Source organism: Oncorhynchus gorbuscha, linkage group LG18 (genome assembly GCF_021184085.1).
Source record: "Oncorhynchus gorbuscha isolate QuinsamMale2020 ecotype Even-year linkage group LG18, OgorEven_v1.0, whole genome shotgun sequence".
NCBI classification, from domain to species: domain Eukaryota; kingdom Metazoa; phylum Chordata; class Actinopteri; order Salmoniformes; family Salmonidae; genus Oncorhynchus; species Oncorhynchus gorbuscha.
Window position 1 is genome coordinate 83040049 of NC_060190.1, and position 17856 is coordinate 83057904.

The following is a 17856-nucleotide window of genomic DNA, read 5'->3' on the forward strand; positions in this document are numbered from 1 at the left end:
GACAACCAACCACCATATATACTACATAGAGAGATAGAGCAGCAGAGAGAGAGAAAGGAGGAGAGCTTGAGAGAGTGAGAGGTGGTGGAGGAGAAAGAGGTGGAGGAGAGAAATTGAGAAAGAGAGAGATATAGGTGGTGGAGGAGAGAGCGAGAGGTGCATGAGAAGCAGAGAGAGAGAGAGGTGCAGGAGAGAGGTGGAGGAGAGGCAGAGAGAGAGGCAGAGAGAGGGAGAGAGAGAGAGAGAGAGAGAGAGAGAGAGAGAGAGAGAGAGAGAGAGAGAGAGAGAGAGAGAGAGAGAGAGACAGAGGCAGAGGAGAGAGCAGAGCTACAGAGAGAGAGAGAGAAGCAGAAAGAGGACGAGAGTCAGAGTGAAATCATCTCTTGCAGGCATTCAGGTTTCTGTCGCAGATGGGGACAGGCAGAGTAGCAGGATACCACCAGTACCTTATCGAGGGACAGCATCACCACATACACATCCTGCACACACAAAAACACACCACAAGACTCCATAGGAGAAGCTGATGAAGCTCGGAGGGGGAAACAAGCATCTCTTCTCTGTGGTGTGGAGAGCGAGAAGACTGGACTAGAGCCTCTGCTACACCACCACACTGTGCAGGAGCCTCATCCAGCTCTCCAGGATCCTCTAGCAGCAACAACCCTCATACATAGCTCTACTTCGATTGTACAGCTTTCTCCATCCGACCATCCGATAGCTCTCCACTCCACCTCTAAAGCTCTCTCCATCCGACTAGCTCTCTCTCTCAAATTTCTCTGTCAGCTCTCTCTCAACCGCTACCATGAATTTCCTGCGTCGCCGGTTGTCTGACAGCAGCTTTATAGCTAATCTTCCTAACGGCTACATGACAGACCTCCAGAGATCTGACCCTCCACCGCCTCCCCCCTCTACAACCACCCCAGGAGTCCCAGCCACATCCCCAGGACAAGTTCCAGCACCAGCCCCCAACGCTGCCCCCCCAGCTCCAGAGTGTGAGCCCCAGCCTGTCCAGGCTGCCCCAGCCCCGGCCCCTTCTTCAGGCTCTGGGTTCTTCAGCTCCCTGACCTCCCTGAGTTCCATCACTAATGTGGTAAAACAAACAGCAGTGTCAGCTGGCTTGGTGGATCAGAACCCAGCACCCGGGCCTGGTCATGTCTCCATGAGATTTAAGATACTGCTGGTCATCGACGAGCAGCAGTACGTGTGGTGAGTGGACACCTGGATGGCATGACTCAACAAATCAGCTCATCCTGTTGGCTATATGAGAACAGTCAGGGTGGATTCCAATAGGGCAGTAGGAACCTCCACAGGGCTTAGGGCATAGGGATAACCTTATGGATCAGAATACACACTCAGATTGATGTTGGAGTTGGGTTTGTTGTCATAACTGTCTTAATGTAAGTTGCTCTGAATTAGAGTGTGCTAAATGTCTGAAATGGAAATGTAATGTCAGTTCTCATTGGTGAGCTGCAGGATCAGGTTGGATTGATTTAGGATTAGGTTGGACAACAGTAAAATATGACTGCACAAGATGCATCTGAGGTGTGTGAGCACTGAGCATTGACAATGATATTCTATTACATGCATACATCCTATTTACTTTTCACTTTTCCCATATTGAAGCTTGATAGTCAGATGGTTATACTATTTCAACACACAGCTACCACTCTATTCCCCGGGAATCAACAGCCCCCTGCTAGCTCTGGGCTAAGAGGGATGTTAAGGATAGAGACAAGTTATGTTATAGAGAGGATAGTGACAGTGACATGTTATAAAGAGGACAGAGAGATGTTATGAAGAGGATAGAGCGATACTATATTATAAAGAGGATAGAGAGATGCTATATTATAAAGAGCATAGAGACCAGTTATGTAATAAAGAGCATAGAGCGATACTATATTATAAAGAGGATAGAGAGATGCTATATTATAAAGAGGATAGAGAGATGCTATATTATAAAGAGGATAAAGAGATGCTATATTATAAAGAGCATAGAGAGATGCTATATTATAAAGAGCATAGAGAGATGCTATATTATAAAGAGGATAGAGAGATGCTATATTATAAAGAGGATAGAGAGATGCTATATTATAAAGAGCATAGAGAGATGCTATATTATAAAAAGGATAGAGAGATGCTATATTATAAAGAGGATAGAGAGATGCTATATTATAAAAAGGATAGAGAGATGCTATATTATAAAGAGGATAGAGAGATGCTATATTATAAAGAGCATAGAGAGATGCTATATTATAAAGAGCATAGAGAGATGCTATATTATAAAGAGCATAGAGAGATGCTATATTATAAAGAGCATAGAGACCAGTTATGTGGTCCTTCTGTAGCTCAGTTGGTAGAGCATGGCGCTTGTAACGCCAGGGTAGTGGGTTCGATTCCCAGGACCACCCATACGTAGAATGTATGCACACATGACTGTAAGTCGCTTTGGATAAAAGCGTCTGCTAAATGGCATATATTATTATGTAATAAAGAGCATAGGGCGATACTATATTATAAAGAGTATAGAGAGATGCTATATTATAAAGAGTATAGAGAGATGCTATATTATAAAGAGGATGGAGAGATGCTATATTATAAAGAGGATAGAGAGATGCTATATTATAAAGAGGATAGAGAGATGCTATATTATAAAGAGGATAGAGAGATGCTATATTGTAAAGAGGATAGAGAGATGCTATATTATAAAGAGGATAGAGAGATGCTATATTGTAAAGAGGATAGAGAGATGCTATATTGTAAAGAGGATAGAGAGATGCTATATTATAAAGAGCATAGAGAGATGCTATATTATAAAGAGCATAGAGAGATGCTATATTATAAAGAGTATAGAGAGATGCTATATTATAAAGAGGATAGAGAGATGCTATATTATAAAGAGGATAGAGAGATGCTATATTATAAAGAGGATAGAGATATGCTATATTATAAAGAGAATAGAGAGATGCTATATTATAAAGAGGATAGAGAGATGCTATATTATAAAGAGCATAGAGAGATGCTATATTATAAAGAGGATAGAGAGATGCTATATTATAAAGAGGATAGAGAGATGCTATATTATAAAGAGCATAGAGAGATGCTATATTATAAAGAGCATAGAGAGATGCTATATTATAAAGAGGATAGAGATATGCTATATTATAAAGAGCATAGAGAGATGCTATATTATAAAGAGCATAGAGAGATGCTATATTATAAAGAGCATAGAGAGATGCTATATTATAAAGAGCATAGAGAGATGCTATATTATAAAGAGCATAGAGAGATGCTATATTATAAAGAGCATAGAGAGATGCTATATTATAAAGAGCATAGAGAGATGCTATATTATAAAGAGCATAGAGAGATGCTATATTATAAAGAGTATAGAGAGATGCTATATTATAAAGAGGATAGAGAGATGCTATATTATAAAGAGGATAGAGATATGCTATATTATAAAGAGAATAGAGAGATGCTATATTATAAAGAGGATAGAGAGATGCTATATTGTAAAGAGGAAAGAGAGATGTGTTATATTATGAAGAGTATAGAGACATGCTGTGTTATGAAGAGGATAGAGATCTGTTATGTAATAAAGAGCATAGAGCGATACTATATTATAAAGAGAATAGAGAGATGCTATATTATAAAGAGGATAGAGAGATGCTATATTATAAAGAGGAAAGAGAGATGTGTTATATTATGAAGAGGATAGAGCGATACTATATTATAAAGAGGAAAGAGAGATGTGTTATATTATAAAGAGGATAGAGAGATGCTATATTATAAAGAGGATAGAGAGATGCTATATTATGAAGAGGATAGAGATATGTTATGTAATAAAGAGCATAGAGAGATACTATATTATAAAGAGAATAGAGAGATGCTATATTATAAAGAGCATAGAGAGATGCTATATTATAAAGAGAATAGAGAGATGCTATATTATAAAGAGCATAGAGAGATGTGTTATTTTATGAAGAGGATAGAGAGATGCTATATTATAAAGAGGATAGAGAGATGCTATATTATAAAGAGCATAGAGAGATGTGTTATTTTATGAAGAGGATAGAGAGATGCTATATTATAAAGAGCATAGAGAGATGTGTTATTTTATGAAGAGAATAGAGAGATGCTATATTATAAAGAGAATAGAGAGATGCTATATTATAAAGAGAATAGAGAGATGCTATATTATAAAAAGGATAGAGAGATGCTATATTATAAAGAGGATAGAGAGATGCTATATTATAAAGAGCATAGAGAGATGCTATATTATAAAGAGGATAGAGAGATGCTATATTATAAAGAGGATAGAGAGATGTGTTATATTATAAAGAGGATAGAGAGATGCTATATTATAAAGAGGATAGAGAGATGCTATATTATAAAGAGGATAGAGAGATGCGATATTATAAAGATGATAGAGAGATGTGTTATTTTATGAAGAGGATAGAGAGATGCTATATTATAAAGAGCATAGAGAGATGCTATATTATAAAGAGGATAGAGAGATGCGATATTATAAAGATGATAGAGAGATGTGTTATTTTATGAAGAGGATAGAGAGATGCTATATTATAAAGAGGATAGAGAGATGCTATATTATAAAGAGCATAGAGAGATGCTATATTATAAAGAGAATAGAGAGATGTGTTATATTATAAAGAGGATAGAGAGATGCTATATTATAAAGAGCATAGAGAGATGCTATATTATAAAGAGGATAGAGAGATGCTATATTATAAAGAGGATGGAGAGATGCTATATTATAAAGAGGATAGAGAGATGCTATATTATAAAGAGAATAGAGAGATGCTATATTATAAAGAGGATAGAGACATGCTGTGTTATAAAGATTATAGAGACATGTTGTCTTATAAAGAGGATAGAGAGATTTAATGTTATAAAGAGGATAGAGAGATTTAATGTTATAAAGAGGATAGAGAGATGTTATATTATGAGGAGGATAGAGAGATGTAATGTTATAAAGAGGATAGAGAGATGTTATATTATGAGGAGGATAGAGAGATGTTATATTATGAGGAGGATAGAGAGATGTTATATTATGAGGAGAATAGAGAGATGTTATATTATGAGGAGGATAGAGAGATATCCTGTTATACAGAGGATGCGTGGGGTGGTTGAAAAACTAGTTTTAATGACTCCAACCTAAGTATATGTAAACTTCCAACTTCAACTGTATATGATATGGTCATTATTTGAACTACCTAGCCAGCTAATTTAGCATTAGCTAGATAGCTTACAAGCTATATACGAATCAAAACTTTGTTTTGAAAGTTGCTTTTAATTTTCTGGTTTGCTTGATTGACATATATTAAATACATGTTTAAACATATAGGTTTATTGGTGTTTAAACACACCAGTTATGCCATTTTGTACCACCAGGCTGCTGATGTCATGCAGCCTGTCCTTTTTGTGTTTATGATTTTTCATAACAACAAGTTTGATGTGGGACAACAATAAAATGTTAATGGTGTCACTGCGACAACTGTATACAGACATCTCAATGGACGTAGCATAAACTAGCCTTTAGTGTCGAAATCTTTGGTTGTTTAGTACACTACTGTACTCACTCTGTTTAGGAAAGGCCTCCTGTGAATCCTTAAGAGGGTGTTAAAGATACTGAATAATTGTAGACAAAGAGCTCTCCACTAGGTGTACCAAATTATTCAAGGGACATTTTCTCAAAAGTAGAATTACAGGTTTATCAACTTTCAAAGCAGAATGACTTTCCAATTGTTCCTCAACTGCAGGAAATTACATACTATTTTCTAGCTCTGAGTCTCTACTTTTATCCAACGTAAAGAAAAGTACAAAAAAATACATAAGACCAAATCGAGCAGGTCGGTCACATATTGGAGCTTATTCATAGTGTTGAGGCATCCAGTGTGAAAAACTGCAACTTGTAGGGATTCGGAATCTTCAACCCTAATTGGAGACCTCTATAACTTCTGTCAGCCTCCATATGTTGGCAACTGCGGAATCGATCTCTGGGTTGCCCCATGGTGTATTGCTTTGTACTGCCTTCAATAGTATGTTCAAAGACACGTGCAAAGAACCTGTAGTGTAGTGGGTCACCCTTAAACACTAAGAGCAACATTCACCAAGGTATTCTCAGGCCTTCCCATTGCATTCAGGTAATCGTTCAATCATCATCTGATTCACGTCATGTTACAAAGTGGAACACAGTCATATTACATGCTGAAACACAGTGATATGTCACATCATGTTACACCAACCTGATCTCTTAGTTTCATTTTGGAATTTGCAGTATTATGAATGAATGCCATATTATTTTTGATGCAATAATGCCATGTGGTTAGAGGGATAATTCCGACACATTATGCTACACAGTGAACACAGTAATATGTCACATTATGTTACACCGTGAAACAGAGATGTCACATCATGTTACACAGTGAAACAGAGATGTCACATTATGTTACACAGTGGAACACAGTAATATGTCACATTATGTTACACCGTGAAACAGAGATGTCACATTATGCTACACAGTGGAACACAGTTTTATGTCACATTATGTTACACCGTGAAACAGAGATGTCACATTATGTTACACCGTAAACACAGTAATATGTCACATTATGTTACACCGTGAAACAGAGATGTCACATTATGCTACACAGTGGAACACAGTAATATGTCACTTTATGTTACACCATGAAACAGAGATGTCACATTATGTTACACCGTGAAACAGAGATGTCACATTATGTTACACAGTGGAACACAGTAATATGTCACATTATGTTACACCATGAAACAGAGATGTCACATTTTGTTACACAGTGAAACAGAGATGTCACATTATGTTACACAGTGGAACACAGTAATATGTCACATTATGTTACACCGTGAAACAGAGATGTCACATTATGCTACACAGTGTGTGACGACCCTCCCACTCTGTCTGCCGTATTCTGTCTTTGTTCTTGTTTCCTTATTAGGATGCCGGTGGGCGGAGTTGTGAGGGTCGTCAGCTACATGGGAAACACCTGGGCCAGGTGTCTCCCAGGATAAATAGACCTCTTCAACATTCATGGAGGAGACTCTCTCCATGCAGACACCTGTTGTAGATTGTGGTGTGGTTCTTGGTGGCCTTTTTGTTTGTGTGCTTTGGCACCTTTCAACACCCTGCATTATCACATTCATGCATGCAAAACACTCACTTACACTACGGACTACTGATTACACACACCATTGGATATTTTCCTTAGTTGCTTTAGTTAATAAATATATCTTTTGTTACTCCTTATCTCCACGTTGTCTCCCTTTGTTACGGGCTTTGAGCCGGTTCGTGACAAGTGGAACACAGTAATATGTCACATTATGTTACACCGTGAAACAGAGATGTCACATTATGCTACACAGTGGAACACAGTTTTATGTCACATTATGTTACACCGTGAAACAGAGATGTCACATTATGTTACACCGTAAACACAGTAATATGTCACATTATGTTACACCGTGAAACAGAGATGTCACATTATGCTACACAGTGGAACACAGTAATATGTCACTTTATGTTACACAGTGAAACAGAGATGTCACATTATGTTACACCATGAAACAGAGATGTCACATTATGTTACACAGTGAACACAGTAATATGTCACATTATGTTACACCATGAAACAGAGATGTCACATTATGTTACACCGTGAAACAGAGATGTCACATTATGTTACACAGTGAACACAGTAATATGTCACATTATGTTACACCATGAAACAGAGATGTCACATTATGCTACAAAGTGGAACACAGTAATATGTCACATTATGTTACACCGTGAAACAGAGATGTCACATTATGTTACACCGTGAAACAGAGATGTCACATTATGTTACACCGTGAAACAGAGATGTCACATTATGTTACACAGTGAAACAGAGATGTCACATTATGTTACACAGTGAACACAGTAATATGTCACATTATGTTACACTGTGAAACATTGATGTCACATTATGTTACACAGTGAAACATTGATGTCACATTATGTTACACCGTGAAACATTGATGTCACATTATGTTACACCGTGAAACATTGATGTCACATTATGTTACACCGTGAAACAGAGATGTCACATTATGCTACACAGTGGAACACAGTAATATGTCACATTATGTTACACCGTGAAACAGAGATGTCACATTATGTTACACCGTGAAACAGAGATGTCACATTATGCTACACAGTGGAACGCAGTAATATGTCACATTATGTTACACCGTGAAACAGAGATGTCACATGATGTTACACAGTGGAACAGAGATGTCACATTATGAAACCCAGAGATGTCCCATTATAAAACCCAGAGATGTCACATTATGTTACACAGTGGAACACAGTAATATGTCACATTATGTTACACAGTGGAACACAGTAATATGTCACATTATGTTACAACATGAAACAGAGATGTCACATTATGTTACACAGTGGAACACAGTAATATGTCACATTATGTTACACAGTGGAACACAGTAATATGTCACATTATGTTACACCATGAAACAGAGATGTCACATTATGCTACACAGTGGAACAGAGATGTCACATTATGTTACACCGTAAACACAGTAATATGTCACATTATGTTACACCGTGTAACAGAGATGTCACATTATGCTACACAGTGAACACAGTAATATGTCACATTATGTTACACCGTGAACACAGTAATATGTCACATTATGCTACACAGTGGAACAGAGATGTCACATTATTTTACACCGTAAACACAGTAATATGTCACATTATGTTACACCGTGTAACAGAGATGTCACATTATGCTACACAGTGAACACAGTAATATGTCACATTATGTTACACCGTGAAACAGAGATGTCACATTATGTTACACAGTGAAACAGAGATGTCACATTATGTTACACAGTGGAACACAGTAATATGTCACATTATGTTACACCGTGAAACAGAGATGTCACATTATGCTACACAGTGGAACACAGTTTTATGTCACATTATGTTACACCGTGAAACAGAGATGTCACATTATGCTACACAGTGAAACAGAGATGTCACATTATGTTACACCGTGAAACAGAGATGTCACATTATGTTACACCGTGAAACAGAGATGTCACATTATGTTACACAGTGAACACAGTAATATGTCACATTATGTTACACCATGAAACAGAGATGTCACATTATGTTACACCGTGAAACAGAGATGTCACATTATGTTACACAGTGAACACAGTAATATGTCACATTATGTTACACCGTGAAACAGAGATGTCACATTATGCTACAAAGTGGAACACAGTAATATGTCACATTATGTTACACCGTGAAACAGAGATGTCACATTATGTTACACCGTGAAACAGAGATGTCACATTATGTTACACCGTGAAACAGAGATGTCACATTATGTTACACCGTGAAACAGAGATGTCCCATTATGCTACACAGTGGAACACAGTTTTATGTCACATTATGTTACACCGTGAAACAGAGATGTCACATTATGTTACACCGTGAACACAGTAATATGTCACATTATGTTACACCGTGGAACACAGGAATATGTCACATTATGTTACACCGTGAAACAGAGATGTCACATTATGCTACACAGTGAAACAGAGATGTCACATTGTTACACCGTGAAACAGAGATGTCACATTATGTTACACCGTGAAACAGAGATGTCACATTATGTTACACAGTGGAACACAGTAATATGTCACATTATGTTACACCGTGGAACACAGTAATATGTCACATTATGTTACACCGTGAAACAGAGATGTCACATTATGCTACACAGTGAAACAGAGATGTCACATTATGTTACACCGTGAAACAGAGATGTCACATTATGCTACACAGTGGAACACAGTAATATGTCACATTATGTTACACCATGAAACAGAGATGTCACATTATGCTACACAGTGGAACACAGTAATATGTCACATTATGTTACACCGTGAAACAGAGATGTCACATTATGTTACACCATGAAACAGAGATGTCACATTATGTTACACAGTGAAACAGAGATGTCACATTATGTTACACCGTGAAACAGAGATGTCACATTATGCTACACAGTGGAACACAGTTTTATGTCACATTATGTTACACCGTGAAACAGAGATGTCACATTATTTTACACTGTGAAACAGAGATGTCACATTATGTTACACCGTGAAACAGAGATGTCACATTATGCTACACAGTGGAACACAGTAATATGTCACATTATGTTACACCGTGAAACAGAGATGTCACATTATGCTACACAGTGGAACACAGTTTTATGTCACATTATGTTACACCGTGAAACAGAGATGTCACATTATGCTACACAGTGAAACAGAGATGTCACATTATGTTACACAGTGGAACAGAGATGTCACATTATGAAACCCAGAGATGTCCCATTATAAAACCCAGAGATGTCACATTATGTTACACAGTGGAACACAGTAATATGTCACATTATGTTACACAGTGGAACACAGTAATATGTCACATTATGTTACAACATGAAACAGAGATGTCACATTATGTTACACAGTGGAACACAGTAATATGTCACATTATGTTACACAGTGGAACACAGTAATATGTCACATTATGTTACACCATGAAACAGAGATGTCACATTATGCTACACAGTGGAACAGAGATGTCACATTATGTTACACCGTAAACACAGTAATATGTCACATTATGTTACACCGTGTAACAGAGATGTCACATTATGCTACACAGTGAACACAGTAATATGTCACATTATGTTACACCGTGAAACAGAGATGTCACATTATGTTACACAGTGAAACAGAGATGTCACATTATGTTACACAGTGGAACACAGTAATATGTCACATTATGTTACACCATGAAACAGAGATGTCACATTATGCTACACAGTGGAACACAGTTTTATGTCACATTATGTTACACCGTGAAACAGAGATGTCACATTATGCTACACAGTGGAACAGAGATGTCACATTATTTTACACCGTAAACACAGTAATATGTCACATTATGTTACACCGTGTAACAGAGATGTCACATTATGCTACACAGTGAACACAGTAATATGTCACATTATGTTACACCGTGAAACAGAGATGTCACATTATGTTACACAGTGAAACAGAGATGTCACATTATGTTACACAGTGGAACACAGTAATATGTCACATTATGTTACACCGTGAAACAGAGATGTCACATTATGCTACACAGTGGAACACAGTTTTATGTCACATTATGTTACACCATGAAACAGAGATGTCACATTATGCTACACAGTGAAACAGAGATGTCACATTATGTTACACCGTGAAACAGAGATGTCACATTATGTTACACCGTGAAACAGAGATGTCACATTATGTTACACAGTGAACACAGTAATATGTCACATTATGTTACACCATGAAACAGAGATGTCACATTATGTTACACCGTGAAACAGAGATGTCACATTATGTTACACAGTGAACACAGTAATATGTCACATTATGTTACACCGTGAAACAGAGATGTCACATTATGCTACAAAGTGGAACACAGTAATATGTCACATTATGTTACACCGTGAAACAGAGATGTCACATTATGTTACACCGTGAAACAGAGATGTCACATTATGTTACACCGTGAAACAGAGATGTCACATTATGTTACACCGTGAAACAGAGATGTCCCATTATGCTACACAGTGGAACACAGTTTTATGTCACATTATGTTACACCGTGAAACAGAGATGTCACATTATGTTACACCGTGAACACAGTAATATGTCACATTATGTTACACCGTGAACACAGGAATATGTCACATTATGTTACACCGTGAAACAGAGATGTCACATTATGCTACACAGTGAAACAGAGATGTCACATTATGTTACACCGTGAAACAGAGATGTCACATTATGTTACACCGTGAAACAGAGATGTCACATTATGTTACACAGTGGAACACAGTAATATGTCACATTATGTTACACCGTGGAACACAGTAATATGTCACATTATGTTACACCGTGAAACAGAGATGTCACATTATGCTACACAGTGAAACAGAGATGTCACATTATGTTACACCGTGAAACAGAGATGTCACATTATGCTACACAGTGGAACACAGTAATATGTCACATTATGTTACACCATGAAACAGAGATGTCACATTATGCTACACAGTGGAACACAGTAATATGTCACATTATGTTACACCGTGAAACAGAGATGTCACATTATGTTACACCATGAAACAGAGATGTCACATTATGTTACACAGTGAAACAGAGATGTCACATTATGTTACACCGTGAAACAGAGATGTCACATTATGTTACACCGTGAAACAGAGATGTCACATTATGTTACACAGTGGAACACAGTAATATGTCACATTATGTTACACCGTGGAACACAGTAATATGTCACATTATGTTACACCGTGAAACAGAGATGTCACATTATGCTACACAGTGAAACAGAGATGTCACATTATGTTACACCGTGAAACAGAGATGTCACATTATGCTACACAGTGGAACACAGTAATATGTCACATTATGTTACACCATGAAACAGAGATGTCACATTATGCTACACAGTGGAACACAGTAATATGTCACATTATGTTACACCGTGAAACAGAGATGTCACATTATGTTACACCATGAAACAGAGATGTCACATTATGTTACACAGTGAAACAGAGATGTCACATTATGTTACACCGTGAAACAGAGATGTCACATTATGCTACACAGTGGAACACAGTTTTATGTCACATTATGTTACACCGTGAAACAGAGATGTCACATTATTTTACACTGTGAAACAGAGATGTCACATTATGTTACACCGTGAAACAGAGATGTCACATTATGCTACACAGTGGAACACAGTAATATGTCACATTATGTTACACCGTGAAACAGAGATGTCACATTATGTTACACCGTGAAACAGAGATGTCACATTATGCTACACAGTGGAACGCAGTAATATGTCACATTATGTTACACCGTGAAACAGAGATGTCACATGATGTTACACAGTGGAACAGAGATGTCACATTATGAAACCCAGAGATGTCCCATTATAAAACCCAGAGATGTCACATTATGTTACACAGTGGAACACAGTAATATGTCACATTATGTTACACAGTGGAACACAGTAATATGTCACATTATGTTACAACATGAAACAGAGATGTCACATTATGTTACACAGTGGAACACAGTAATATGTCACATTATGTTACACAGTGGAACACAGTAATATGTCACATTATGTTACACCATGAAACAGAGATGTCACATTATGCTACACAGTGGAACAGAGATGTCACATTATGTTACACCGTAAACACAGTAATATGTCACATTATGTTACACCGTGTAACAGAGATGTCACATTATGCTACACAGTGAACACAGTAATATGTCACATTATGTTACACCGTGAAACAGAGATGTCACATTATGTTACACAGTGAAACAGAGATGTCACATTATGTTACACAGTGGAACACAGTAATATGTCACATTATGTTACACCATGAAACAGAGATGTCACATTATGCTACACAGTGGAACACAGTTTTATGTCACATTATGTTACACCGTGAAACAGAGATGTCACATTATGCTACACAGTGGAACAGAGATGTCACATTATTTTACACCGTAAACACAGTAATATGTCACATTATGTTACACCGTGTAACAGAGATGTCACATTATGCTACACAGTGAACACAGTAATATGTCACATTATGTTACACCGTGAAACAGAGATGTCACATTATGTTACACAGTGAAACAGAGATGTCACATTATGTTACACAGTGGAACACAGTAATATGTCACATTATGTTACACCGTGAAACAGAGATGTCACATTATGCTACACAGTGGAACACAGTTTTATGTCACATTATGTTACACCATGAAACAGAGATGTCACATTATGCTACACAGTGAAACAGAGATGTCACATTATGTTACACCGTGAAACAGAGATGTCACATTATGTTACACCGTGAAACAGAGATGTCACATTATGTTACACAGTGAACACAGTAATATGTCACATTATGTTACACCATGAAACAGAGATGTCACATTATGTTACACCGTGAAACAGAGATGTCACATTATGTTACACAGTGAACACAGTAATATGTCACATTATGTTACACCGTGAAACAGAGATGTCACATTATGCTACAAAGTGGAACACAGTAATATGTCACATTATGTTACACCGTGAAACAGAGATGTCACATTATGTTACACCGTGAAACAGAGATGTCACATTATGTTACACCGTGAAACAGAGATGTCACATTATGTTACACCGTGAAACAGAGATGTCCCATTATGCTACACAGTGGAACACAGTTTTATGTCACATTATGTTACACCGTGAAACAGAGATGTCACATTATGTTACACCGTGAACACAGTAATATGTCACATTATGTTACACCGTGGAACACAGGAATATGTCACATTATGTTACACCGTGAAACAGAGATGTCACATTATGCTACACAGTGAAACAGAGATGTCACATTATGTTACACCGTGAAACAGAGATGTCACATTATGTTACACCGTGAAACAGAGATGTCACATTATGTTACACAGTGGAACACAGTAATATGTCACATTATGTTACACCGTGGAACACAGTAATATGTCACATTATGTTACACCGTGAAACAGAGATGTCACATTATGCTACACAGTGAAACAGAGATGTCACATTATGTTACACCGTGAAACAGAGATGTCACATTATGCTACACAGTGGAACACAGTAATATGTCACATTATGTTACACCATGAAACAGAGATGTCACATTATGCTACACAGTGGAACACAGTAATATGTCACATTATGCTACACAGTGAAACAGAGATGTCACATTATGTTACACCGTGAAACAGAGATGTCACATTATGCTACACAGTGGAACACAGTAATATGTCACATTATGTTACACCATGAAACAGAGATGTCACATTATGCTACACAGTGGAACACAGTAATATGTCACATTATGTTACACCGTGAAACAGAGATGTCACATTATGTTACACCATGAAACAGAGATGTCACATTATGTTACACAGTGAAACAGAGATGTCACATTATGTTACACCGTGAAACAGAGATGTCACATTATGCTACACAGTGGAACACAGTTTTATGTCACATTATGTTACACCGTGAAACAGAGATGTCACATTATTTTACACTGTGAAACAGAGATGTCACATTATGTTACACCGTGAAACAGAGATGTCACATTATGCTACACAGTGGAACACAGTAATATGTCACATTATGTTACACCGTGAAACAGAGATGTCACATTATGTTACACCGTGAAACAGAGATGTCACATTATGCTACACAGTGGAACGCAGTAATATGTCACATTATGTTACACCGTGAAACAGAGATGTCACATGATGTTACACAGTGGAACAGAGATGTCACATTATGAAACCCAGAGATGTCCCATTATAAAACCCAGAGATGTCACATTATGTTACACAGTGGAACACAGTAATATGTCACATTATGTTACACAGTGGAACACAGTAATATGTCACATTATGTTACAACATGAAACAGAGATGTCACATTATGTTACACAGTGGAACACAGTAATATGTCACATTATGTTACACAGTGGAACACAGTAATATGTCACATTATGTTACACCATGAAACAGAGATGTCACATTATGCTACACAGTGGAACAGAGATGTCACATTATGTTACACCGTAAACACAGTAATATGTCACATTATGTTACACCGTGTAACAGAGATGTCACATTATGCTACACAGTGAACACAGTAATATGTCACATTATGTTACACCGTGAAACAGAGATGTCACATTATGTTACACAGTGAAACAGAGATGTCACATTATGTTACACAGTGGAACACAGTAATATGTCACATTATGTTACACCATGAAACAGAGATGTCACATTATGCTACACAGTGGAACACAGTTTTATGTCACATTATGTTACACCGTGAAACAGAGATGTCACATTATGCTACACAGTGGAACAGAGATGTCACATTATTTTACACCGTAAACACAGTAATATGTCACATTATGTTACACCGTGTAACAGAGATGTCACATTATGCTACACAGTGAACACAGTAATATGTCACATTATGTTACACCGTGAAACAGAGATGTCACATTATGTTACACAGTGAAACAGAGATGTCACATTATGTTACACAGTGGAACACAGTTTTATGTCACATTATGTTACACCGTGAAACAGAGATGTCACATTATGCTACACAGTGAAACAGAGATGTCACATTATGTTACACCGTGAAACAGAGATGTCACATTATGTTACACCGTGAAACAGAGATGTCACATTATGTTACACAGTGAACACAGTAATATGTCACATTATGTTACACCATGAAACAGAGATGTCACATTATGTTACACCGTGAAACAGAGATGTCACATTATGTTACACAGTGAACACAGTAATATGTCACATTATGTTACACCGTGAAACAGAGATGTCACATTATGCTACAAAGTGGAACACAGTAATATGTCACATTATGTTACACCGTGAAACAGAGATGTCACATTATGTTACACCGTGAAACAGAGATGTCACATTATGTTACACCGTGAAACAGAGATGTCACATTATGTTACACCGTGAAACAGAGATGTCCCATTATGCTACACAGTGGAACACAGTTTTATGTCACATTATGTTACACCGTGAAACAGAGATGTCACATTATGTTACACCGTGAACACAGTAATATGTCACATTATGTTACACCGTGGAACACAGGAATATGTCACATTATGTTACACCGTGAAACAGAGATGTCACATTATGCTACACAGTGAAACAGAGATGTCACATTATGTTACACCGTGAAACAGAGATGTCACATTATGTTACACCGTGAAACAGAGATGTCACATTATGTTACACAGTGGAACACAGTAATATGTCACATTATGTTACACCGTGGAACACAGTAATATGTCACATTATGTTACACCGTGAAACAGAGATGTCACATTATGCTACACAGTGAAACAGAGATGTCACATTATGTTACACCGTGAAACAGAGATGTCACATTATGCTACACAGTGGAACACAGTAATATGTCACATTATGTTACACCATGAAACAGAGATGTCACATTATGCTACACAGTGGAACACAGTAATATGTCACATTATGCTACACAGTGAAACAGAGATGTCACATTATGTTACACCGTGAAACAGAGATGTCACATTATGCTACACAGTGGAACACAGTAATATGTCACATTATGTTACACCATGAAACAGAGATGTCACATTATGCTACACAGTGGAACACAGTAATATGTCACATTATGTTACACCGTGAAACAGAGATGTCACATTATGTTACACCATGAAACAGAGATGTCACATTATGTTACACAGTGAAACAGAGATGTCACATTATGTTACACCGTGAAACAGAGATGTCACATTATGCTACACAGTGGAACACAGTTTTATGTCACATTATGTTACACCGTGAAACAGAGATGTCACATTATTTTACACTGTGAAACAGAGATGTCACATTATGTTACACCGTGAAACAGAGATGTCACATTATGCTACACAGTGGAACACAGTAATATGTCACATTATGTTACACCGTGAAACAGAGATGTCACATTATGTTACACCGTGAAACAGA

At 37.2% G+C, this 17856-nt stretch overlaps 1 pseudogene; it reads left to right on the forward strand.

Moving 5' to 3' along the window:
• The first annotated feature begins 263 nt into the window (after nucleotides 1-263).
• LOC124003955 overlaps nucleotides 264-17856 on the forward strand; it is a 220233-nt pseudogene continuing 202640 nt past the window's right edge.